General features: G+C 32.9%; 1 protein-coding gene and 2 non-coding genes across 3 annotated transcripts in view; 2 read left to right on the top strand and 1 right to left on the bottom strand.

The window, feature by feature from the left end:
• The window catches only part of LOC125810235 (red chlorophyll catabolite reductase, chloroplastic), a 1,038,333-nt gene that overhangs the window by 174,825 nt on the left and 837,857 nt on the right, over positions 1-25,651 (top strand). The window lies entirely within an intron of this gene.
• Positions 10,344-10,446, bottom strand: LOC125810414 (U6 spliceosomal RNA). The gene has a single exon (XR_007441866.1). It is a non-coding gene; the product is annotated as a U6 spliceosomal RNA (small nuclear RNA).
• On the top strand, positions 25,515-25,612 carry LOC125810415 (U6 spliceosomal RNA). Its single transcript, XR_007441867.1, has one exon. It is a non-coding gene; the product is annotated as a U6 spliceosomal RNA (small nuclear RNA).

The following is a 25,651-nucleotide window of genomic DNA, read 5'->3' as shown; positions in this document are numbered from 1 at the left end:
GACTGACTTTGATCAGTTTTCACAATTCAAAATCATGCTTAGGTTTTTGAGAGGAGTTCAAGAGGAGAAAAGAGAAGAGGTACAAGGAGTTTGTCAAGATTTTTGAGATTTGTCGAGGAATTTTGCCAAGGGTTTGATTGCTAAGAAGTATGTAAGCTCTCATAGTGTTGGGTTCTTTCACCCACATGCCAATCATGTGCTATTATTTCGTAATTTCATTCTTGGGGTCGAATAATTGAGTTCTTGATGAATTTCTTGAAGTTTCATTTCATAAATCTTTAATAATGAGGTTTAATGAATTCTTGATATGAATGTTAGGAGTTTGAGGGTTGTTTATCAGTGGATTTTCATTTACTAAGGTTGGGTATTCGAATCTAGGAGAGTTTGGAAGAAACCATTCGATTCTAGGTGAATTAGGGCAAAAAGTTGAAGAAGAAAATTCGTCAGAAATTTCTACGCAGGGGCTGGCGCTCTGCGCCAGTAGTACTCCAAAAAAGAGGTTCTGAAGCTTAGGGGCTGGCGCCCAATGCCACTTAGTGCGCTAGGGTCGCCTTCCCCATCCGTTTTCCGTCGTTTGTCCCGTCTGAGTTTTTTTAAAGTGTATCTTCACTCCTTTCTAATTCTAACTACTCTAAACTACATCTAAACATCGAGAGATCCTTCATAACATGAATCATAACCCTTGAATTCATAATTCATAATTCAAATTCAAGGTAGAGTTAAGAGTAAAGTCTTGAGAGTTCTTTCGTGTCATTTTGAGAAGTCTTTTATAATCTTTTAAAACTGGTTTTAAGACTCGAGTACCTAAGTATGAGGATGAGTAGAGTTGAGTTTCATTTTTCAAAATGAATATATGTGAACTAAGTATTCCCAAGAGTAAATGTTTTACATTTAAAATGAGAGGAAACTTTGATTTCCAAATGAGATCATGAGGAATTTTTCTGCACTATCTCTTTTAAGAGAAGCCTTTTGAGTAATAATCTGAAAATTTGAGGATGGGAAAATGTTTTTAAACATATAAGTTGAGTTATATTATTGGGAGTAGTATTAGGCACCGATATAGGGATGAGTTCAAACAACTCAAAGTCCTCATAAACCATGTAACCAACGTAGGTAGAAATGGTCATACTTTTTAGATGATTCCTTACTGTTTTTTAGGCATAGCTTAGTAGATCCACTTAGTTACGGAGTTCTATACTCCGGCAAGGTATTAGACAGTTCTGGCAGCATGGGTGAGACGTCGTAACATCACATAGCTCATAGTGATGGTTGTCGATTAGAGAATCTCCCAAATTTAGTTATTTTGTATATTTACATACAAACTGAGTTATTATTGTATTTTTAAATACATTGAATTTTTATCTATTGTTTTAAAAGCTTTCTTTATAATGCATCTCTATTGTTGCTTTTATATTGAATTGAGTTTAATATTTCTGAGTTTGAGTATCTTTGAGTACCTTTGAGTATCCTTGAGTTGAGATGAAGTGAGTATGTTTCTTTAGTTCTAGTTCAAGTTGATGTCATGCGTTAGATTTTCCCTTGCATGCTCGTACATTCAATGTATTGACGCCATTTGGCTTACATCTTTCATGATGCAGATACAACAAACCAGAGTCATCAACAGGTGCCCCGTTGATACCACTTGCAGTCACAAAGTTGTTTGGTGAGCCTCCTTGCTTCCGAAGGATCTCTCACTTATTTCTATTATTTCAGTTTTATTAGGATGATCGGGGTTCTTTTCCCGACATCCCTCATAGTATTAAAGGCTTCATAGAGGGTAGTAGTTGAGAAGTTTGTTTCATTTTCAGTTGTTAATGTTCTAGACTTGAGTTGCCTCTTTTTGCCAGTTGAATGTTTCTTCAAAATATTCTGAGTTTATCTATTTGAGATATTGAGTTAAATATTTACATTTGAGGTTTATTTGTTGTTGAGTAAGTAATCCGCTGAGAGTTGAGCCAGGCCAAGGGTTCGCTTGGGGCCATCAATGGTTCTCGAGTGCCAGTCGCGTCTAGGGTGTAGGCTTGGAGAGTGACAATTTAACTATAACTTGTTAAATTATTTTCAGACAGTTATTGGAGTTTAGTTCAAATTGAGTTTTTAAAGTTTATTTATGCATTTGGAGTTTCCTTTTTTTCTTGAGTTAGTTTTTCGCTTGTAGTCATCCAGGATGAGGGTTCGCGTGGGGACTAGCAATGGTTCTCGAGTGCCGATCATGTCCAGGGTGTAGGCTCGGGATATGACATCCCTGCATTCTAGAGGACTACATTTTTCTTTCCAGTTTAGTCATTTTAGGGTGTCGTGGGTCTTGTCCTAACATCCATGTTGAACTATAGAGGCTTTATAGATAGATAAAGTTGAAGAGTCTCTTAGTATTTACTTTTCCTCGAGATATTTTGCAAACTATTATACCTATATTACTGAGTATTTTATAGAGAGTTTGAGTTAAGTATTTTCTTTGAGTTTGAATGTTCTAAATTCTGTTTCTAAGCCCATTATCGCTTGAGTAAGTCTACCGCTAAGTAGTCAGTCAGTCCAAGGGTTTGCTTAGGGATCATAAATGGTTATCAAGTGCTGACCACGTCTAGGGTGTAGGCTCGAGGCATGACAGGTACACAAGTAGAAAAAAACATATGTAGACATCTAACAAAAAATGAAAATTTTAAAATAAATAAATAAATAAATTAGGAGTGGAGGTTTAGACGGGGTGGGGTGGAATTTTATTTTATTTTAAAACAAAAGATAATACCAAATTTCTTTTAGGAAGAAGTGGGGGGTGGGAGGGTTAGGTCTAAATTTGTAAAACATATTTTATAAAATAATTTTAAAAAATAAAAGGAAGGGGCATTGTCGGGGAGGGGGGGGGGGGAGAGGAGATGATGCAGTGGGATGAGAAAAATATTTTAAATTTTTATTTTTTCAAAATATAATTATATTTTTTTTTAAATATTTTTTTTATAGTAATACTTTAATCTTTAGTTTTTAACTAATATTAATAGTTTATTTAATTTTTCTCAAAGTGAAATATTTTATCCATGTGAAATGTCATGTGACAAAGATTTCTGCAAAGAAAAGAGAGAGTGTATTACACACAGCACTAGGGTGTGTTTCTCAAACTAATAAGTGGTAATTTAGGTGTGAAACTCACACTCTCAACAATTTAAGTATGAAACCAAAATAAAAGGAATAGTTTAGGTGTATTTTGGACACTAATCTCTAAATTTTTGTAACACCTCGCTATTTGAAAGAACTAGAAAGAGCTAGAATTAAAAAGAGTCATTTTTGGAAAGAAAGAAAAATCTGGAAATTTGACAAATTTAGGTTAAGTAAGAGTTTTGTGTCAACTTCAAACGACCAAAAATCCTTGATCAGGATGATTTAGGTGTGCTACAATATACCGTAGGAAATATCTTTGAATTATCTTTCCAACGCCACCGAGTTTTCTCAGTTTTGAGTTTGTTTGAGTGATATATGCCCATTTGATGTTGGGTTGTCTAGATAAGGAAGTCAAAACCGGATTTTTGAAGGGCATTATGGTCTTTTCACCACCCAATTAATTAATTTTATTTTTGGTTATTAAGTTAGGGCATAGACTGATTGGATTCAGTTTACGCTTCTGAAAAACAAGTTAGAGATTTGAGAGAAGAGAAAAGAAGGGGAGAAAAGAGGAGAAAAAGCAAGGAATCACCAAGTTCTTGAAGAATTGCTTGTGGATTTCGTCAAGGGGTGATCCGTACGAGGTATGTGAGATCACATAGCATTTGGTTAGTTCACCCACGCACCAAACATGATTTATTTCAGCGAATTTAGATTCTTGAAGGTTTAGAAATTGAGTTCTTTATGGATTTGTTTGGAGTTTCTATTGGGTTCTTGATTGTTGGAGTTGTTGAGTAGTTCTTGATTTTGATTCATGAAATTAGGTGTCATTTTGAGTAGATTCTTCCATATTTTGATTATGTAGTCGAATCTAAGTGTTTGAGGGAAAACCCCAATTGAGTTTAGAGTTGAAAAGCGAGCAAGAAAAATCGTCAAACACTTGGGGAGAAGGGTGGGGCGCCGCGCCACTCAAAGCGCCCCACAAAGTGCTATGAAGTTTGGCCTCTGGGGCGCCGCTCCAGCCAGAGCGCCCTAAACCAGTCTTTGAAATTTACCCTCTGCCCCCCCGCGCTACTCAGAGCGCTAGGGACTCCAGGTCTTCTACTTCTTCCCACTTCTTTCCGTACTAGTTCCTTTCTAACGTACCTATGTTTCCTAGTTGATTCCTACACTCTAAGGTATGTCTAAACATCATGAAATCATCAATAACATGAGATCATGAACCTTGAATCCATAATTCAATTCAAGGAAAGTTAAGAGTCAAGTCAACAGAAGTTCTTAGAGTTTTCCAAAAGTCTTTTACAACCGTTTTAACTTTGTTTTAAGACTTAAGTTTTGAGTTGAGTAAAGAGTAAAGATTGAAGTTCATTTATTCAAAAGAGTATATGGGGACTATGTATTTCCAAAGAGTAAATTTTTTTCACATTTAAACAAGAAAGAAACTTTGATATCCAAAAGAGCCTTTGAGCTAGTTTTCAGTTAGAGGAAACTTTGATTTCCAAGAGGAGCCTTTGAGCTAAGTTTTGAGCAATTATCTCAAATCACAGAAAGAATTATGTTTTTAAACGTAAGAGCTGGAATTATATTTTGGGAGTAGTATTGAGCACCGATATGGGGGAGAGTTCAGACAACTCCTAGCCCCCATAAACCATGTAGCCATCATGGGTAGAAAAGGGTCATACTTTTTAGATGACTCCTTGGTGATTTTTACCATAGACTAGTGGATCAACTTAGTAGTCAGGTTCTATACCCTTGGCAAGGTATAGGACGGCCCTGACAGTGTGAGGCAAAATGTTGTATCATCACAATAGCTATTACGTGATGGTTGTCGGTTAGAGAAACTATCACAGCAGTATTTTGTATTCTTATATACGCAAAAGTAATTTGTATTTTTATATACATTCCAGAGTTTATATTGTATCTTTGCATACACACAGAGTCACTATTGTATTTCTAAATACACAGAGTTGTTATCCATGTTTTAAAAAGTTCTTCTTTGTATTGCGCTTGTTTATACTACTTTATATTGAAATGAGTTCAGTTCAGTTCAGTTCAGTTGAGATCAGGTTTGTTCTTCAGTTCCTTTCAAGCTTATGTCTTATTTAGATTTCCCATCGCATGCTCGTACATTCAATGTACTGATGCTATTTGGCCTGCATCTTTTAATGATGCAGATACATGTAACCAGGATCAACATCCAGCGCATCGTTGATTCTAGTTGAGCTTCAGAGTTTGTTGGTGAGCCTCCTTGCTTTCGAAGGATCCCCTTTTATCACTTTCTGTATGTTTAGTTCTTTAGGATGTCGTGGATCTTGTCCCGACGTCCATATCAGTTGTTTAGAGGCTTCATAGATAGTTAGTGATGTTAGTTCTTGAGTCTTTCTATTTCCTGTTTTGATGGTTGAGACTTGAGTTGCCACTTTGGCCAGTGAATGTTATTTTAATACATTCTAAGTTTATTATTGAGAAGTTAAGTTTACTTTTTAAAGTATTTATATCATGAGTAAGTCTTCCGCTGAATAAGTAAGCCAGGCCAAGGGTTCGCTTGGGGCCAACAATGGTTCTCGAGTGCCAGTCCCGCCCAGGGTGTAGGCTCGGGGAATGAAAATTTTAAAGTATTTTTATAATTGAAAAAAATGAAAAACGATGTAGAGCGCAAAATAATGTGAGAGGTTGACTATGGTTGATGTGAAGAAACATCGAGACAGTCTAAAGGGGTATCACACGAAGGTGATTATATAAGAAATAGTGCACCTATACAACTTACTGAGGACATGACTCTAGCTAAGAGGATATAAATGTCGAGAATTAGAAGAGAAGGTTAGTAGGTAGTCGAGCACTGTCTAGTTTTGTTGATCAATATTACTTATATTGCTCTACTATTATCTTATTCTTCGATATTATTATTACTCGTTATTGCATTCGATTCAGTTATTGTATAATTAATTTGTTGTTAGTACTATTTTTTCTCCATTATTAATTAATTGACTGTCACTAATAATGTATTTTCTTTTCATACTAATTTTATAGGGCAAATTTTCAGAATGTCAATATTTTGACATTTAATAGGACCCCTTATCCACACTTTCAATATTTATTTAAAATGTCATTATTTTAATTTGTTATGTATCTGATTTATGTATTTTTTATTCGTTTGATTTGCAAGAATACTATTATTTAATAACATAAAGGAGAAAATCAAGAGAAATAATATTTTTTAAAAACGAAACATATCACTTAAAATTCTCATTAGTTACAATTTCAAAGAAATCTCCTTTCTCATTCGATTAGATCAATAGTTTCAATCTCCAATTTTCTCCTTTATCAAGATCTTAATCATGGATGGTGAAATTAAGAATATCAAGAAGTGGAACATACTGTATCCAGTTTATATAAATTCAAAAAAGACGATAGCGGAAGGAAGAAGAATTTGTGTGACGAAAGCTTGTGCTTGCCTTACTTGTACTGAGATTAGTGATTGCTGCAACTTCCTCAAAATTCCTTGTGCAATTAAGTTTGATAAAACATATCCACAAGATTTCATGCAAAGAGGAAGAGTGAGAGTTTTGTTGAAGCGGGAAGATGAAACCCCTTATAATCCAGTCATTCCTTAACTTTTTTTTTATTATGTTTTCATCGTAATTGTATACCAATAGTTTTTACATTTTATGTGCTCACTTTACCATTCAAATTAAAATTGATATCTTGCTTTTATAGTGAAACTAAAAATTATATTCCAATGATCAAAATTGTATTACATGACTGTCAAATATATTTTTATTTTATTTATATTACAAAAATATTACTGATTGTATCCCAATATATATAATCTAATCATTACATATGAATATGATTTATTAAAGGATACAAGATTCTGAAAAACAAATAGCATGCATGTTGAAAATAATACAATTTGTTGAGGAAGGATACAATATTCTAAAAAAATACAAATTGACTGTGAAAGAAATATGGATACAAGATTCTGAAAAAAAGCATAATAGTGGAAATAATACAATTTGTTGAGGAAGGATACAATATTCTAAAAAAATATAAATTGATTGTGAAAAATATAGGATACATCTTTGCTTAAGAAATACAAATCCATTTGGTATACCTATTGGAATGACTACAAACTAAAAAAAAATATAATGTTCTTAATAAAACTACAAATGTTGAGTAAAAGAAAAACAATTGATAAACAAAAATTAATATGAATACAATTCTGATATGAATACAATTTTTGCAATCTTCTTCTCCGACTCTCTCTTTCTTCTTCTTCTTCTTCTCCTTCTCCTTCTCCTTCTCCTTCTCCTTCTCCTTCTTCTTCTTCGTCTGCTATGTTCCTTTTTCCAATTTTTTGTTCACCAAACCTAAATTTGAATCCATATTCACTTGTGCATTAGAAACCCTATAAGCAAAATGTGAAATCATTAAATATGAATGTATAAGAACTCAAACATTATATGATGTATGAATGTCAATGTAGATTACTACAATCTACTAAATCTCAAATATGAAAACAAAATTACGAAATAAATCGAACAATAGTGTTTAAAAGACGAAAAATCCGAAATACATAAAAGAGGAAAATCTCACAAAATACTTGGTGAATATGAAAACAAACTCACAAAAAAAATCAAACAATACTATTTAAAAGACGAAAAAATTTGAAATACAAAATACTTGGTGAATATGAAATCAAAATCACAAGAAATCTCACAAAATACTTGTTGGCTTCGAATTTACCTTTATCAATGGGTGAAAAATCTTTTGAATTAATTGTGAGATTTCTTGAACAAAGGATAATAAATTGGAAGAGTTGATTTTCTTGAACAAGGAAAGGAGATAACAATGGTGACCAAAGGAAGAGAGAGAAATGAGTGATTTGGGGTAAAACCTAGGAAGAGGGATAAGTGGGCAATGAAGGTATTTTTTTTTACCGGATAGTGGAGTAAAAAATGGTCCAATATGGACCTGATTTGAGAAATAAAAGAAAATGAAATTAATTATATTAGGATACAATTTATTTTTTTAAATATTGACATATTGACATTTTTTAATAATTATTTTAAAGTGTAAATGTTTTTAATAATTATGTATTTATTTGAGAGTTCATCAGAAACAATAGAAATATCTTCACAATTAGGGGAAAAGTTACATACACACCATATCCTCTAGACTCCACTTATAAAACTATACTGAGTATATTTTTATTGTTTGCTTTAATGTTCAAGTTTTTATTTCTTTTTTTTTAGTTAATTTTTGGTATTACTGTTATTTTGTTTGCTCAAGTTTTATTTCTTTTTATGTTTAGTTAATTTTTTATATTATTGCTATTTTTGTTTGCTTTAATGTTCAAGTTTTTATTTCTTTTTATTTTTCTTTTTAGTTAATTTTTGGTATTACTGCTATTTTTAAGATATATTTTTCAATTGAATTTAGTTTTGACAATATTTAGTTGTGACTTCCAACTAGATTTATTATTTTTTGATTATTTTATTTTTGATGTTACTACATTTGAATGTTATGATGTCATTATTATTGGTAAATAAATGTAGAAATTTGAAGAAAAATAATAAATAAGAAAAGAAGGTACTTACAAAAAAAAAATAAGAATAATTTAATTTAAAATATGAATGTAAAATGTCACATGTATATGCTCTTTTGGTCTACTTCTTAACTCCTATACACTATAAAGAGAGTGAAGCTATTGTTCATGCCGCTTGGTACTGCATATGATATTTGGATTGAAACTATTAGTGGTCATTTGGTACAAAAAATAAATAATGCAAGGATTAGTAATGTAGGGATTAATAATGCAGAGATTAATAGCAAAGATTAGTAACGTACGAATTAGTAGTACATAGATTAGTAATGCAAGAATTATTTTTATCAAGTGTTTGGTTCATTGCTTTCCACTTCATTTTGTGTTCAAATTAAAATTATATAAAAAAACTTCTTTCCAATTATATCCTTGAATTTTTATGAGATTTTCTATTTCATGTAATCAGGCCAAGATAGATAATTGCCGGACAATATTATTTTTTATGGCCTTCTAACTAGCAAGGAGAAGAACAATTTTGTTGTCATGTTTGCTATTTCCTCACTTGAGTTATTTGAGGGTAAATAATTGTCATCTTAATAAATTAATCACTCACAAAACGTCAATTTTCAATTTTAAAAAAGATAGACCATCTACTTTTAAAACCGAAAAGACGGTAATCAATTGTAAATTCGAATAAATCATCTACATTTACATATAAAATTGCAAGTTGTAGTTTTAATATGTATGCAGTTTTATAAATTGTTCAAAATACAATTGATTATAAACCACATATATATTAAAAAATAATATATTCAATTAAGATCGCAAACGTCATGTGGTGATATATTTGTCTTTTCAATTAGTAAATGTTAAACAACTCATATTTCAAATATTGTATTGATTTGTATTGGATTTATTTAGCAACAAACAACTCTCTCTAAATAATAAAATTTGTAAGCTAATTTATTTAAATGAATTTACTAGAACAAATATAAAACATAAAATCAAGAAAATAAACAAAATGATTTAAATGATTTGAGGTATATTTTTGTCTTTACATAGATAATCCCATGCTATTAGATCTTATGTGTTACTAATATCACCAAATGGAAGGTATTAGTAATAAATCCAATAATACCATGTAGGGTGTATAACTAATCTATGAATTAGTTATACTTTGGCCCAAAATTCCTATCAAACATGGATTATTTCTCCTAATCTTCCTACCAAACGACCCTTATAGCGCACAGGGCAACAACAACTTCTTATAATAAAAGTACTAAGCAAATTATAAAATGTGGATAATTGGAAGGAGGAGGTTAATTCAAAATTAAACTAAAAGTATAGATTTTAACTTCTAACAACTTAATGTGGAAATTTTACCTTATCAGTTACTGAAAAGATAACTATGCATAGTCATTCGTAGGAAATGAGATCATACGAAATGAGATTAATAACTTGAAAATAAAGTAGCCTACATCTGATACCGTGTTAAAATATATTTATATTGTAAAAACTCTTTACATTGCAAGTGTACATAAGTTAAATTTTGAATATATACAAATTTCTCACGCATTATATAAAAGAAATTCAAAGTATTGAAATACACACTAATTGTGAATGGAGTGACCGATGCCTGGACTGTGCCCTGGCCCCGTTGGTCCAAAATCATCCATCTTCTCAACAACTTTTACACTATTTGTTGCTACTGTTGGATCATTTATCGATTTCTGTGTGTCATCTTTGCTCAGGAGCCATGCTAAACTTTTCCGTATCTTTCCAATTTTATTGAATGTCTCCGAAGTGACAACTATTTGTGTTGATGATACAGAAGAAGATGAAATTTCCACACTTACCACTTCCGTTTTTTCCGACTTTAGGTGCCTAATTGCTTCCACACATAAAATTTCATGACTAAACAAGATCAACACAAGGATGAAAGCAAAAACTTGAATGATTTTAGTGTTTGTTTCAATAACCATTGTATTATATGCTAGGAATTGGTAAGTGAACAAGTACAACAAGTAGAGAAAATTTGGAATTGGAATTAACAAGCTGTAGGTTTTGTACAAGGTTTTAAGACAACACTTGTTATTACAACTGTAGTATATATAGATTTATTTATATTTAATGGAAAGAAGGACAAATAGTATATAGAATAACAAAAAGCGAGAAGAATAGTTTTGAGACGTGAATAATCGAACATTGAGATGCAGAGTACTTTTTGACTTATTTATGCGTTTCATACATATTTAAAATGCTTAGAAGTTAAAATTAATCAAAAATCATAAGCTGATTATTCCAATTAATTTATGATTTTTTTTTTATGTTTACAAGTATTTTTATAAATTATGTACTATTTGATCCTTAATATTTTCTCAAATCCTCATATACCTTTTTTGTAAAATAAAACCATTAAATTCATTCGCGTTCTATATTATCGATCATCACTTTTCTTACAAAAATACTTTAATATATATAATTTTAGAAACACATAAGTAATTGCTTATTTGTAAATTAACTTCAACACTTAAAATTGCTTATCAACACTTATTGCTTATTGTTAACTATATGCTTTATTTTTGTGAAAAGATATTTGATTATATGTTAGTATTATTTAGGAGATTATAAAATGTACTTTGTTCAGATTACAACAAAGTAATCTAGTGGATATTAGCAAATTGACTTATAGCCACTTCCCAAAGAAGTTCTTTATTAATGAAGTCTTTTTTGGGAGAGAACAATTTTTTTATATAGATTTTTCATTAAATAAATTTGAATCAGTCAGACCACTAGATTTTGAACAACATATATTTTGGTTATTTCATAAATATACATGTTTTTTTTATAAAAAAAATTAGAATTAAATATCAGTTCAAATTTAAGTTCATATTTTACATGTTTTTAAAAAGTTCATACTTTTGAGACTCCATTTTTATTTTTTGCCTTGGGAAGTAGAGCGATTATTTTTTCACTATTGTTGTGTTAATTCTGTTTCTTGTGAACATGTAACTATTTTCTCTCATTCCTCAATAGTGGGAAGATTCTTAGTTGATATAAAGTCCACAAAAAAAAAAGAATTAATGTTTAAAGTTGGAAAATGGATGGTTTGTTTTTGGTAATCAAGGCTGACCTCTAGTGAAAGAAGCTCTCATCACATGGGCACTATATTCTCATGGCCCTTGCACCCAAGTTGATTATACAATTTTCAATGGACTCAATTAATTTGTTAGGCCCTCAATTTTATTGTTTAACATCATTGAATCAATAGTCTTTCTAAGAATGATCAACTTGGGTTCTAATTAATTTATTCAATTAGGAGAAAAGAAAAAAATCTAGACCTGACGGAATTAGAATTTCGCTAAGTGAATCAAAATATTTAAAAAATAAATGTATGAGTAAGGAGATTCAATATTTATTATGCTCCATCCGATCTATTCTATTTTCATCATGTCATGCTTACTAAAAATAGTTGGTCCAAAATAATTATCATTTTAAAAAATAAGATATAAATAATTATTTTTTTACAACTTTACCTTACTCAAAAAATGTGGTGAGATATGACTGTTGTGAAAAGAGAGTAGTATTAAATTGAATTAAAGAATACATAAGGTTAATTTAGTCAAATTACCCTTTTAGAATAATATTTTTCTAGGAATATGCATATAAAAATATGACAAGTAAAATTAATTGGAGAGACCAGTCTAAGCATAAAAATATATTGACCATACATATGATCCCTCCGTTTATTTTTACTTGTTAACTTTGGAATTTGCATGTCTCTTAAGAAAACAATAATTGATATGAAGATTTTATCATAATACTATCCATATTAATTAATGAACAGTATTATCTTGAAAAATAATTTGAGGATTAAGTAAAGGGAGGGATGTCTAATTAGAAACTTTTCTATTCTGAGGACATTAAGAAGATGGAATTAAAAACCTTTCTTTTCAATAATATATGCTTGGCGTGTCAATTATGGAATTTGATTCCAGAGAAAATCACCATGTTATTTGATTTGTGCAATTATATTCAAGATGTCATTGGTTTTGTCAAGAACACTTTCCCAACCTTCATAATAAGATCATTATTGTTATTGATGAACTTAATTTTATAACTAAACACTAAATTTTTTATGATTATCCCATTTAGCTACGATGTAGCAATGGATTATTAAAAAAATTAAATTTACTAAAAGCTTATCAACAATAGATTAGCTAGGAATTATCGATAAATTCTGTAACTAAATATATATATTATGAGTAGATTTTCATGTTGCAACAAACAAAATATTCATCACATGCATATATGTACTACCTATTTGTTTGCCACATGTTTTAATGTTTTTTCTAATTTTATATATCATAGTCATGATGTTCGTAAAAGTTCAATAAGCTGCTTCCTACCCTCAAAGATTCACACCCATGTTATAACTATTTAGTTCTCCCACTCTACCCTCCTTCCCCAATATAGAATGTTATATGTTTTTTTTTAAAAAAAAAATAGCAAATGAACTTTTTATTTATGTTTTCGTGTTTATTATGGGGGTGGAGGTGAAGATGAAGATCAAGTATGTTGGAGAGTGAGGAATGTAGATTTCTCATGTCTAGGGTTAGAGAAATTAAGGATTGTATTGATAATTAAAACTGTTGAGTACATGCTTCTTATATAGGAGAAGAGTCTTATATTAGCTACACTAGGAGTCCTACTACAACAAAAATATATTATTTACATGATTTGTATTACTATTATAACTAAAACACCTTATCCTAGTTGACTTTATCCCCATGCATGATACATCAGTGCAGTCGTACATAAGTTAGGATTTAGTAGTCTAGTTCTAGTGTGACTCCAACTCTACATCAGTAAACACGTCAGTCAGCTTCCTTGGACATGTTCCATTCAATAGCTTCCTTCATCTCAACACTTTCCCTCAAGCTAGTGAGTGGATGAACTGTAACTAAGGAGGATTTGAAGAACATCACCCAAAGTGACAGTGTGCAAGACAAAGATTTAATGCTCAAATAACAAACTAAGGTGGTATTCGGTGATACGCCAAAAAAGAAAGATTGACTCAATCGAGTTCGTCAGCTGAGGTTCAAACACCTAAAGCCTAAATCATCACAGCGAGCTGGGGAACGAATGGTGATTCACCGAGTGAATTAGGCAAGCCCGACGAATGTCACCGATTTGGTTGAGAAGTGGATTTTTGGCCAAATTTTGGAAAAATATAAATAGCCCAAATGATAGAGTTTTAAGAGAGTTCGATTAAAGCATTGACCTACTGAGTTCAAGAGAAAGTTTTGAGTGAGAACATTTTAATTTTTAGAACACTTTTTCTAGCCTTCTTGGGGTTTTACAATTTGAATCTTGAATTCAATAATTTGAAGTTCAATCCAATATGGGTTTACTCTTAATTGCTTGATTTCAAGTTACATATGGGTGCTTTCATGGAAGGTATACTTTCTTTACTTTTTGTGATGAGTGGCTAAAACCCCAAGATCTAGGGGTGCTCCAATGGAGTTGAGTGTTAATTTAATGTAGTGGGTATTATGCTATGCTCTGTTTTGTTGTTGTTCACGCATGATGAATTTGGTCTAACATAAAGATTAAGGTTGCAAACTTAATTCTTGCTTCCTATCTCTGGCTGATGCTCGAAAGAGATTAATTTGGGTGGGTAATTAGTTCAATACTAGTAATTTATGTTTGATGTCCTTGAATTACTTGAAATAAATGTTATGGGTCTGATCTAATTGCCGTATTCTTGAAAGATGGAATAGAGTAAGATAATGTATTGTTCATAATTGGCATTAGATGAGACCGAAAGGAAATTCTATGCATAGATGCTTTGAGATTGAAAGATGATTAGCGTCATTGACGATGACTTAGCCTAATCATGTATACACATCACTATAGAGCAACACATTTACTCCTATATGACATTGATTTCCAATTCCCGCACCCTTATATTGCTTGATAAATCTTGATTTCATTCAAATTTTAGTTTAATAGCGATAATTGACAAGAAATCTTTACATTGGTGGTACCATCCACCCAATTGTTCATACTACTCCAAATGAGATGATTTAAAATCCAAATCTCTCGATAAAGAATTATCCATGATATGCCATTCCCTGTGCGATTCTACACCGACTCTTCATTAGGGTTTTACTGACTACGATCACTCGCCTTTTTAATAGGTTTTGAAAGGTGATTTGAGCGTTACAAAAAAAGGCGTCGCTGTCAGGGAGCGGTAGTTGAGAATTCTAATTGAGAAACTAGATTTTAATTTGGTTTATTTGTAGTAGAGTTGTTGATTTGTTTTGTTGTAGGCTGATTTACAAGTTGACAAGATGAGTGACAATGGGAGGGACAATAATAGTCACTATGGTGAAAATGATAATATGAGTGACCTAAATGACATGTCCATTAATGTCATTCAAAGCACGGGAGCAATCCAAATACCTCCTACAATCGGGAGGACGGTGTTTCACATCACCGGTCCTATGATCCAATTGCTCCATATGAAAGGAATTTTTAGGGGCCTATTTCATGAGGATCCCCATGAGCACCCTACGAATTTTAATGAGGTGTGTGGACCCTTTGTGTTCAAGAATATCTCTCAAGAATCCATAAGGTTGAGACTATTCCCATTCTCTATAATGGGAGAAGCTACAAGATGGTTGACAGAGTTACCAACTGATTATATTACTTCGAGGGATGAGCTAACAGAAACGTTCTTGGAATGATTCTTTCCACCCTCGAAAATGGTTAAACTTCGTACCAAATCCAGAATTTCAAAAGTATTGGAGTTGAGCCCTTGCATGAAACATTGTTGAGATTTAAGAAGTTACTCTTGCAATGTCCAATGCATGGCGTTCCAGACAGTTTGTTGCTCCAATACTTTTCCAATAAAAGTATGGCTGCTCAATTGGTTCATGGTGGGTTGAAGAGACAACCGTATGAGGTAGCTGCATTTTTGTTAGATGAAATGACTAAGGTCAATCGAGCATGGCACACAAGAGAAGACCAAGTACCCCTTCTACAAGTGGGATTGAGTACAAAAATAAATTGAAAGGAGCCATGAAAGGGATGAGAATATGGCGAAAATGATGACCTAAATTGATGTGCTATCCAAACATGTCAGGGGAGGTTGATCTAAGTTAGTAAATGTGGTTGGAACAAACAATGGGCAGTGCCTGAATGATGCCAAATTAGAGGCTATATACAATGAAGAGGCTCAATATTTGGGAAATCAAGTGTGGAGTTCTTACAACAATTATCTACGTCAAGGTGGAAACCAAGGTTGGAACAAGGATAGAGATAGTGGTTAGAAATATTGGAGGGGTGGAAATTGGAAAGAAAAGGAGGTGGACAAAGATAGATACGTGCCTCCATGATCGTTCACGCTCAAAAGATCCAATAGGTCTAGAAAGAAGCAAAATAGATGACATGCTTGTGAGGATCTATAACAAGGTTGAAAGATCTAATAAGGTATTGAAGGATTTAAAAAAAGACTTCTACACTTTAACCCAATGACTTCAGATTCAGGTTCAATCAAGCAGCTGGAGACCCAACTGGGTCAAATTTTCACTCATCTAAATTCGAGGGAAAAGGGAACTTTGCCTAGTGATACCATCCCAAACCCCGAAATGATTGTTGAAGTTTGAGGACTATTTCGTGACACGACATTAAATAAGACGTTTCTTGGGAGGCAACCCAAGTCTTTACTCTTGTTTTATTTGCTTTTGAGTAATGAGACTACCCATCAAGTATATAAATACCTGGGTGAAGGAAGGATGGGTAACAGGAGAAGGGGGGACCACACACTAGTAGTGGTCACAGAAGTAGAAGGTGTAAATATTATCCAGCAAAAGATGAAGGAGTAGGAATACGTGTCTGCTCCACAGAAGGAGCAAGTATGGTGGTCTCAGGAGTCAAGGTCACAAGGTTGACCAATGGAATGGAGTCTGGTAGTGGAGCCCTCGGAGAAAGGTTCTCTAACACACCAAGCCTCCTCAACAAAGTCTCTTGAAACAACAGAGCTCCAAACTCTGGAGGTACCTGATCCTCAGCAAACTCAACTCGTGGCTTAGGAGAAGCCTTTTTACCTCTACCTTTGGCTGGTGCTTCCCCACGGGTACGACCTCTAGCCGGTGCTACTCCACGAGCACGACCTTTAGTTTGGGCCCTACCTCTACCATTAGTTGGGGTCTCCACAACAACCTTAGGGACTGCTTCCCCTCTATCTCTAGAAACAGAAGCTCTAGTCTTCAACATTATAACACGCGACAACTCAGCACTAGCGAATGTAGCCATGCACGATAAGAAAGAATGAATAAAAGAAATTTTCTAACAATCTTTGTAGCCTGTTGAAGATAAGTATAGACATCTCTGTTCTGATCCTCAAGACTCTACTGCACGAGAACGAGGAAGTCACTATTCAGGCTACCCAAGAGAGGTCTCTCCGAGAAACTTCATTTGTTGGGTCCAGTGGAGTCACTCCAAACTCCCCCACACTTCTCATTGTTGAGCCGAGCACTAATACCTAAGCCGAGCCTTTCTTGCAACCTCCCTGATCCTATTACCGAGCATAGATGCCCTATAGGAGGCTTCTCTACTAGAGACTCCAGATGAGTGGTATCTAAGCCAACCAATACAGAACTTGTACTAGGCATGATATCCAAGCCAACTATTAGCTATTCTATACCAGGCGTGATACCCCAGCCAATCATAATATTTACCAGACGTGGTACCCGAGTCAACCAAGAATTACAGATATCACACGATCACAATCACAATGAATACGACCACACTTGCAAGGCCACAAATAATTAAGACAAGTTCATTTCATGAGATTGACAACAAGATATCATTTCACATTCGTCTCTTCTTTATCCCTAATCACGTAATGTACAAGCATTGCAAAAAATAGTTAGCATGCACACATAACATAAATTAAGAAACAATTTAATCACCACCTACCTCGAATCAAGCTAGAATGCTCTACTAAACTTGAGCCTTCATCTTGTTATGAAGCTTTAGTTGTTCTCGGTCTAAAACAATAGCACAACACAAAATCGACCTAAAATGGCCTAAATATGCCCGAATTATCTCTAAATTCCAAACCCCATACCAACATCATGATCATCTCACCTAATCTAAGGCTTTCCCACCAATAATTAACCTAGAATTATTGGTTTTATGATTACACTAGCGAATTACGGATATATAATCATGAATAAAAGATTTATAATCAAAGTTTAAGGGTTTCTACATCCAACAATCCTTACTACATCGAATTTTTCATTCTAGGTCAAGCCAAATCCTCCCCAAACCCCATAATTATCGATTCTATGGTATAGACATCAAACTACTGGATTAGGGACACAAACAACTCACTTTTATGTAGACTCTGGTGGAAAATCGATGAAAACTCTCCCAAATTGGCCTTTCCCTTCCCTTAAACATTCTTGAGTAAGAATGAACGTTTTTTCGGGGAAATTGCTACATTTTCAGTGACTTATCCTGTCATAGCGGTCTAATCCTTCTATAGCGGTGCCGCCTTAGCGGAAGTTACCCGCTATAGCGGAGTTGATCATCTTTTACTTTCACTATGGTGAAAACTTTTCCGCTATAACATTCGTCGCTACAACGGCGTTTCACCCATTGTAGCGGCTGACAGGGGACATAAACTCGGAAACACTCCCATTTTAGTCTATTCCGCAACACACCTTTGAACCTTGATGTTCTAGACCAATTCCTTTATATCAAGTTCGATATCAAGAATTCTACTCACCTGAATTCAATTCTAAAAGGCCTTATAGACTCTTTAATGTCTTAGCAAAGGGTAAACAAACTCTACTTAGACATTTTATCCAATTCTTTCCCCCAATTTTTCCCTAGACTTCATCTTGCTCAAATTTCATTCGTGCCCATCATAACCAAGAATTTTCAACTCACTATCCCAAAAGCTTTCTCCACTGATTTCTTTTACAGTTAGCACACCCGTAATGACAGGAAGAACCGTTACACTTTTTATTCATTGACTTTGAGGTGAATTTATCATTTACAAAGAATAAACTATATCAAATATAAAAAATATTTCAGATTATACACAGAATGCACAGATCTAATTATTAAATATATATCATATACATTAAAAAAACTATATCAAATTCATCGAAGAAGTGATCACATAAACAAAATGAATAGATTATATACATATAATCATTAAGTAGATACATAGAAGAAACTATATCAGATACATAGAAGAATATTTCAAATACGTAGAATGAACAGATCAGATACATCTAATCATTAAGTATATATCAAATACGTAGAAGAAACTATATCTGATACATCTAATCATTAGTCAGATACACAGAATGAACAAATTAGATACACAATAATCCACATTACAAAAGATTAAATGAAAAAATTGTTGGTCCTCGAATTTTTTTTGGAAGAATTTTGACTTTTTTTGAATCTTTTTAGGAGTTGTGATAGGACAGATTACTCCAAATTTACTATACGCGTGATTTCCTCCTTAATTTATGTCTTTTAGTTGCATTCCTTATTTAAATACACTTATTATGTGTATCCGGTTAACATGTATCCGAAATACATGTATCTGGACACACCTGATACATGTATCCAAGTTGCAAATTATGATAGGATTGGTAATATTGCAAATTCACGAAAGGAGAGACAATTAGCTCCTAAACTAATGAGATTTGTATTGTTGTCCTAAATTATATCACCTCTTTTAACTATATGCATTCTTCAACATGAGGTAAAATCTGAAGTTTGTTCCAAACGAGGATAATGTGTATAAGTGAAGTAATAACATTTTTTTTCTTCTTTTTTCTTTTTCCAGAAAAGAAATTAGTGGCCAAAGCTCAGAATTTGAGTTCCAAGCTCCCATTTCACAACACACTTTTCAACCAGGACGTTCTAAAACTACCCCTTCACGCCAAGATTAGTTTCAGAAGTTCTACTCGCCCGAATTCGATTCCGTAAAGCCATACAGGCTCCTTAACGTTTTAGTTATCCATTAATGTGACAAAATTCATAGTTAAATCCTCCATTCATTACCAGATTTCCCTAGACCTCACCTGACTCATATTTCGTCCAAATCTGGACTAGGCTACAATTTTTCAAGTCACTACTCAAAAACTTTCTGGTCCGAATTCTTTCCCCATGGGCTTTTCTATAACGACAGAAACAGGTCGTTACACTTATTCTGTCATTGCGGCCTAATCCCGTAATAGCGGCGCCTCCGTAGCGGAAGTTGCCCACTATAGCGGAGTTGACCATCTTTGACTTCCTCTATGTTGAAAATTTTCCACTATAGTAATCGTCGCTAGAACTGTGTTTCAACCGCTATAGCGGCTGGCACATGACATAAACTCGAAAACCCTCCCATTTTAGTCTATTCCACAACACATCTTTGAACCTTGATGTTCCAGACCAATTCCTTTATATCAAGTTTGATATCAAGAATTCTACTCACCCGAATTTTATTCTGAAAAGCCTTACAGACTCTTTAATGTCTTAGAAAAAGGGCAAACAAACTCTACTCAAACATTTTATCCAATCATTTCCCTGATTTTTCCCTAAACTTCAGCTCGCTCAGATTTCTTTTGTGCCCATCATAACCAAGAATTTTCAAGGCACTATCCTGAAAGCTTTTTCTCCTGATTTTTTTTACAGTTAGATCACCTATAATGACAGAAAGAGCCGTTACACCTTCTTCATATTCATTGACTTTGAGGTGAATTTATCAAATACAAAGAATAAACTATATCAAATATAAAAAAATAGTTCATATACACAGAATGTGCAGATCTGATACATCTAATTATTAAATATATATCATATACAGAAAACAAACTATATCAAATTTATCGAAGAAGTGATCACATATATAGAATGAATAGATTATATACATCTAATCATTAAGTACATATTAGATACATAGAAGAAACTATATCAGATACATTTGTAGAAGAATAATTCAAATACGTAGAATGAACATATCATATACATCTAATCATTAAGTATATATCAAATACGTAGAAGAAACTATATTTGATACATAGAAATGACAAGTCAGATACACAGAATGAACAAATCAGATACATAATAATCCACATTTCGAAAGAATAAATGAAAAAAATGTTGATGCTCGAAAAAATTTGGAAGAATTTTGACTTTTTTGAATTTTTTTACGAGTTGTAATACGACAGATTACTCCAAATTTGTTATATGCGTGATTTTCTCCTTAGTTTATGTCTTTTAGTTGCATTCCTTCTTTAGATACACTTAATTATGTGTATCTGGTTAACATGTTTTCGAAATACATTTGGACACACCTGATACATGTATCCAAGATGCAAATTATGATAGAGATTGGTAATATTGCAAATTCACGGAAAGAAAAACAATTAGCTCCTGAACTAACGAGATTTGTATTGTTGTCTTAAATTATATCACCTCTTTCAATTATATGCATTCTTCAACAAGAGGTAAAATCTGAATTTTGTTCCAAACGAGGATAATGCTTAAGTAAAGTAATAACATTTTATGTGATTAACTAATATACTTAATATGTGGAAGTTCCTTATAGGCACACTCTGTCATGTGTTTAGGTGACTTGATCAAAACAAGCCATGATTTAATAGCTAAATAAAATTTACTCTTAACTTTAAGAAATTATCGATAAGAAAAGAAACCAGTGGCCAAAGCTTCACATAGTAAAAAGTGGCACACTCTAAACAATATCTTTCCAAAGCGATTGGATACAAAATCAATAGTGTACGCTTTTCATTATATTAAAACTTTATATTACCTTTCAAGAGCCCAAAGGTTACGTACTTTTATAATATATGTATTCTGCCTTTATATTGTACGCTTATCACTTTGTCTCCTACACTACAAGATTCCCTTATGTATGGTTGTATCTCCTTGACCAGTGGCGGAGCTGCAGTGAATTGGACACCCTTCATCAGAAAATTATACTATTTAAAGTGAATATTATCTGAGAGGCACGGCCTAGCAGTAAATGCTGGTCATGCTTGTGTTCCGAGTGGCGAGTTCGATTCCCATTTTGAATTTTTCATCCGCGCATTACTTTTTTCAAACTAAAGAAAGTCTCGTCTTTATCTTTTTATCAAATGAGGGAGCGTTTTAACTCTTCTTATCTGATCTAAGAATTTTTTAATAAATAACTTTCAGAAATTATGTAAAAATAAATAATCAATTTTTACAATATATATTTTATTAAAATTATTACTAAACAAATCTTAAAGTTGAAAATTCAAATTTTACAAAATTTTCTTAACAAAAGTTCTTTATAATATTATAAATTCTCACGATTCTCTTTCATTTGATCGTAGGTTTCTACCTTTCTACTAACAACAAGTCTGCCTCCATCCGTTCCCTTGTGCCTACTGCCATGGCTCATCATAGGTTTACAAAATCGAATTGATGATGGTTTTTAAAAAGTATCTTATATATATATAATAAGTATTTCATGGTTTTTAAAAAGTATCTTATATATATATAATAAGTATTTCATATTATTATTAATACTATAATTTTAAAATATAATGGAAAAACTGAAATTTTATCGACTAAAATTTGGACACCCTCGTTAAAATTTTTTGGCTACGCCACTGCCTCTTTCCATCCATGAAGCTCTTCTCTACTAAAACAATAATATAATAACATATGTAAAAAAAAATTATGATAAACATTAATTGATAACTTGATATATCTGAATAAATAATATGCTATCATGTATTGTATTATTCCCTTAGTTTAATTTCATTTACATAACTAAATAGATGTTTTACTTTACTTGTCCATTTTAGCTAATAAAGAAAATTTTATTGATTTTCTCATACTTACCTTAGTACTTTCTGTGTCTCTAATTACTTGTCCACTTTTGAATTGACACACCTATTAAGAAAATAATTATTGACATAGTGCATTACCACTTTACCCCTATTAATTATGAAGTGAATGAATTAAAAACTTGAGATTTTCAAGATGTTCTACATTTTTCAAAGTAATTAATTGAGGGTGTTATAGGTAAAAAAAAATGTTTTTCCTTGATTTGTCAAAACGGACAAGTAATTAGGGACAGAGTGAGTATTAAATAACGTAGTTGAATTTGGAGTTTTAAAGTGTCATTAATAAGGTTAGTTCAGTAAAGCATACTACTAATTAAAGTTTTCTTAGGGGATGTGCAGTGGAGGAGTCGGAAATTTGGTAAAGGGTATGCAAATTTTCTTCTTAGCTATATTAAGGGTGTGCAAAATTACATATACACTCATAATAACTAACATTTAACCTCTATACACCACATAATTTTTTGATGACGAGTGCGCACCAGACCACCCTACACATAAGGTAACTCCCCCATAAGATATGTCAAATTAATAGGGGTCAAGTAATATGAAACGGAGGAAGTAAATCATACTTATAGCGTAAAAAAGAGGTAAGTGTCAAAAACACACCTAAACTATTCCCTTTTTTGAGTTTCATATCTAAATTATTGGGAGCGTGAGTTTCATACCTACACTATCACTTAGTAGTTTCAAAACACACAAGACATTACTTTGGGTTATGATATTAGTTCTCTTCTTCACTTTACTTGTAAGACATTTGATTTTTATCTCAAATATTGTACAAGTTCTTGAGTTTGTAACATAAATTGGGATAGAAAGAGTAACAAGTTTTGACTATCTCGATCAGGGGCGGATCTAGTATGGTTCATGTGGTGCCACGCCACCCACGGGCTTCGACGAAAACTCTAGTATATATAGGTATATATCTACAAAATAATTACAAATACTAAATGTGCCACCTAGGGAACCAAAAGGCCTTGTTGTGCTGCTGGCTAAGGGTCATATTCTAACACAGAGGTCGCGAGGTCGAATCTCGCTGAGGCCCTGACAGTTTTTTAACTTGCTCGATGAGGCCTTGGCAGTTTTTTAATTTGCAATTTTATCTTGCTCCCTTTTTTTTTAGTTAAATTTTTGGCCCTATGGACCAATTTATTATATAATCAAACAAAAGCCAAATAATCCAAATCAGGTCCAAAAGTGACCCAATCCAACAATTACAAACTAAAGCAAAAAGCAGCTCTCAGACACTCTTCAAGAAATGTTTGAAAATTTTCTCCTTGTCTCATCCGCCGCCCATGTAACTCTTCCACCTTGACGCCTTAGCCACAAGATGAAGATGAGCTTCATTTCAATCTGTTGCAACTGCCATGGTGAGTGTATCCCTTTTTCCGTTCTCCTTACTAATTTTTTTTCTCCAATTTGTTCTGATTTCAAGTGAATCTAGCCTTCTCCTAAATCGTTGTCTTCCTACTGCCCGGTCCCGTACATAACATCTCTATTGTACTTGATCTTGTTCTTGTTTTGTTACCCTATATTCATTGCTTAATTTGATCAAGTTTGTTATGATTGAATTTGATGAATACCCTTTACTGTGTGCTTCCTTTGTTTCGTTAAAGACTGTTGCTGAACTGCCCTGTATTTCCTCTTATCTTTCGTGTTTTGATCTGAATATTAGGGATATGTGACTATTCTACATTCAGAATCTTCTTACAAATGCTGGGAAGCTCTTGAAAATTATTGTATATCTGCTTGCCTTCTTGCTCATATGCTCTATTTGCTAATGAATCTGCAAGATAATTTCCTTCCCTGTAAACATGTGTGACCTGAATGTTAAGTAGTTGTTGTACTCTGATAATTGCCTGGTATATATTTGCCATCTCCCATGAAATCTTCCATAATCCTCTTAAAAAGTTCATCATACATAAAAAGTTTGTTTCTAGAATTACATTTTGTATCTGTATAGACCTTTAAAGCTTCCAAAATAGCCCTTGCTTCTGCCTCCATATTTGTAGTAACTCCAATAGGTTCCGCTTGACCATAGATTATATTTCCTTCACTATTTCTCAAGCAAAACCCATATGTACTCAATCCTGGATTGCCTCTACAAGCCACATATGTATTACACTTAATAACTGTACCTTCAGGTGGTCTCCAAGCTACTGATTGATAATACAATTTGGGTTTGTACATCCTAAGCATCTATACCAGGTTGACCAGCCATCTGGTAATTGAACATGGGAACCACATCACAATCAGTTGCCTTATTAGTGTTTGAACTTGTAACACCATGTTGTGGAAATTGATGTCTCCACCATGTCCTCTGGCATTTCTTCTCTTCCATAGTGTCCACATTATTAAGGAGGGTATTGCTCTGCAAACACTCCTCAATTTTGATGGCCCTGTGAGCCTCCAGAATTTAATTATTACTTGCTGTAAGTGCATGTTGTCAATGTTGATACCTGCAAAAATAGCAAATTGCTTCCATAGCTTGTTTTAACTTGCTCCCTTAATATGATAGCGCCACATTATTTTTTTTGTTTGTTTCTAATAGTTGTCTTAATATGGAGTAGTAATTTATAAGTATATTTGACTAGCGTGTTACTTAAAACATGATCTATTTGTAAATACAAGCAATGATATCGTCATTGATCGTTTTCAAAATATGAAAACTTGTCGAGCACAATTATAAATGAATGATGAATATTTATGATGTTTATAGTATAATTGAAAGTTTTAACTTTGTTTACTTTATGATCTCAATCAAATGTGGGGTGCAAATTTGTATTTATATATGGAGGTAGAGAAGGGAAGGGAAAATGATAAGGTGAGAGTTCAAATAGTCAACCAATTGAGCTAAAATGATTTTTCCCAAATATTACGTGAGAAAAAAAATCTTCTGTTGTCGGTCTTGAATTCGACTTTCAACAAGAGCATTTAAACTAAAACGATAAACTTTTGCTCCGTTGGAGACATTTGATAAAATTGAAACAATGCGAAGAAAATTAGCATGACCCATGCGCAAAGAATTTGTAGTATATATAATACATAAATTGTCATCTTATTATTGTTCATATTTGTCATAGACCGAAAAGAC

Source organism: Solanum verrucosum, unplaced genomic scaffold (genome assembly GCF_900185275.1).
Source record: "Solanum verrucosum unplaced genomic scaffold, falcon-dt-bn FXZP01000038.1, whole genome shotgun sequence".
Classification (NCBI taxonomy): Eukaryota; Viridiplantae; Streptophyta; class Magnoliopsida; order Solanales; family Solanaceae; genus Solanum; species Solanum verrucosum.
This window is presented reverse-complemented; position numbering and strand designations above follow the sequence as displayed.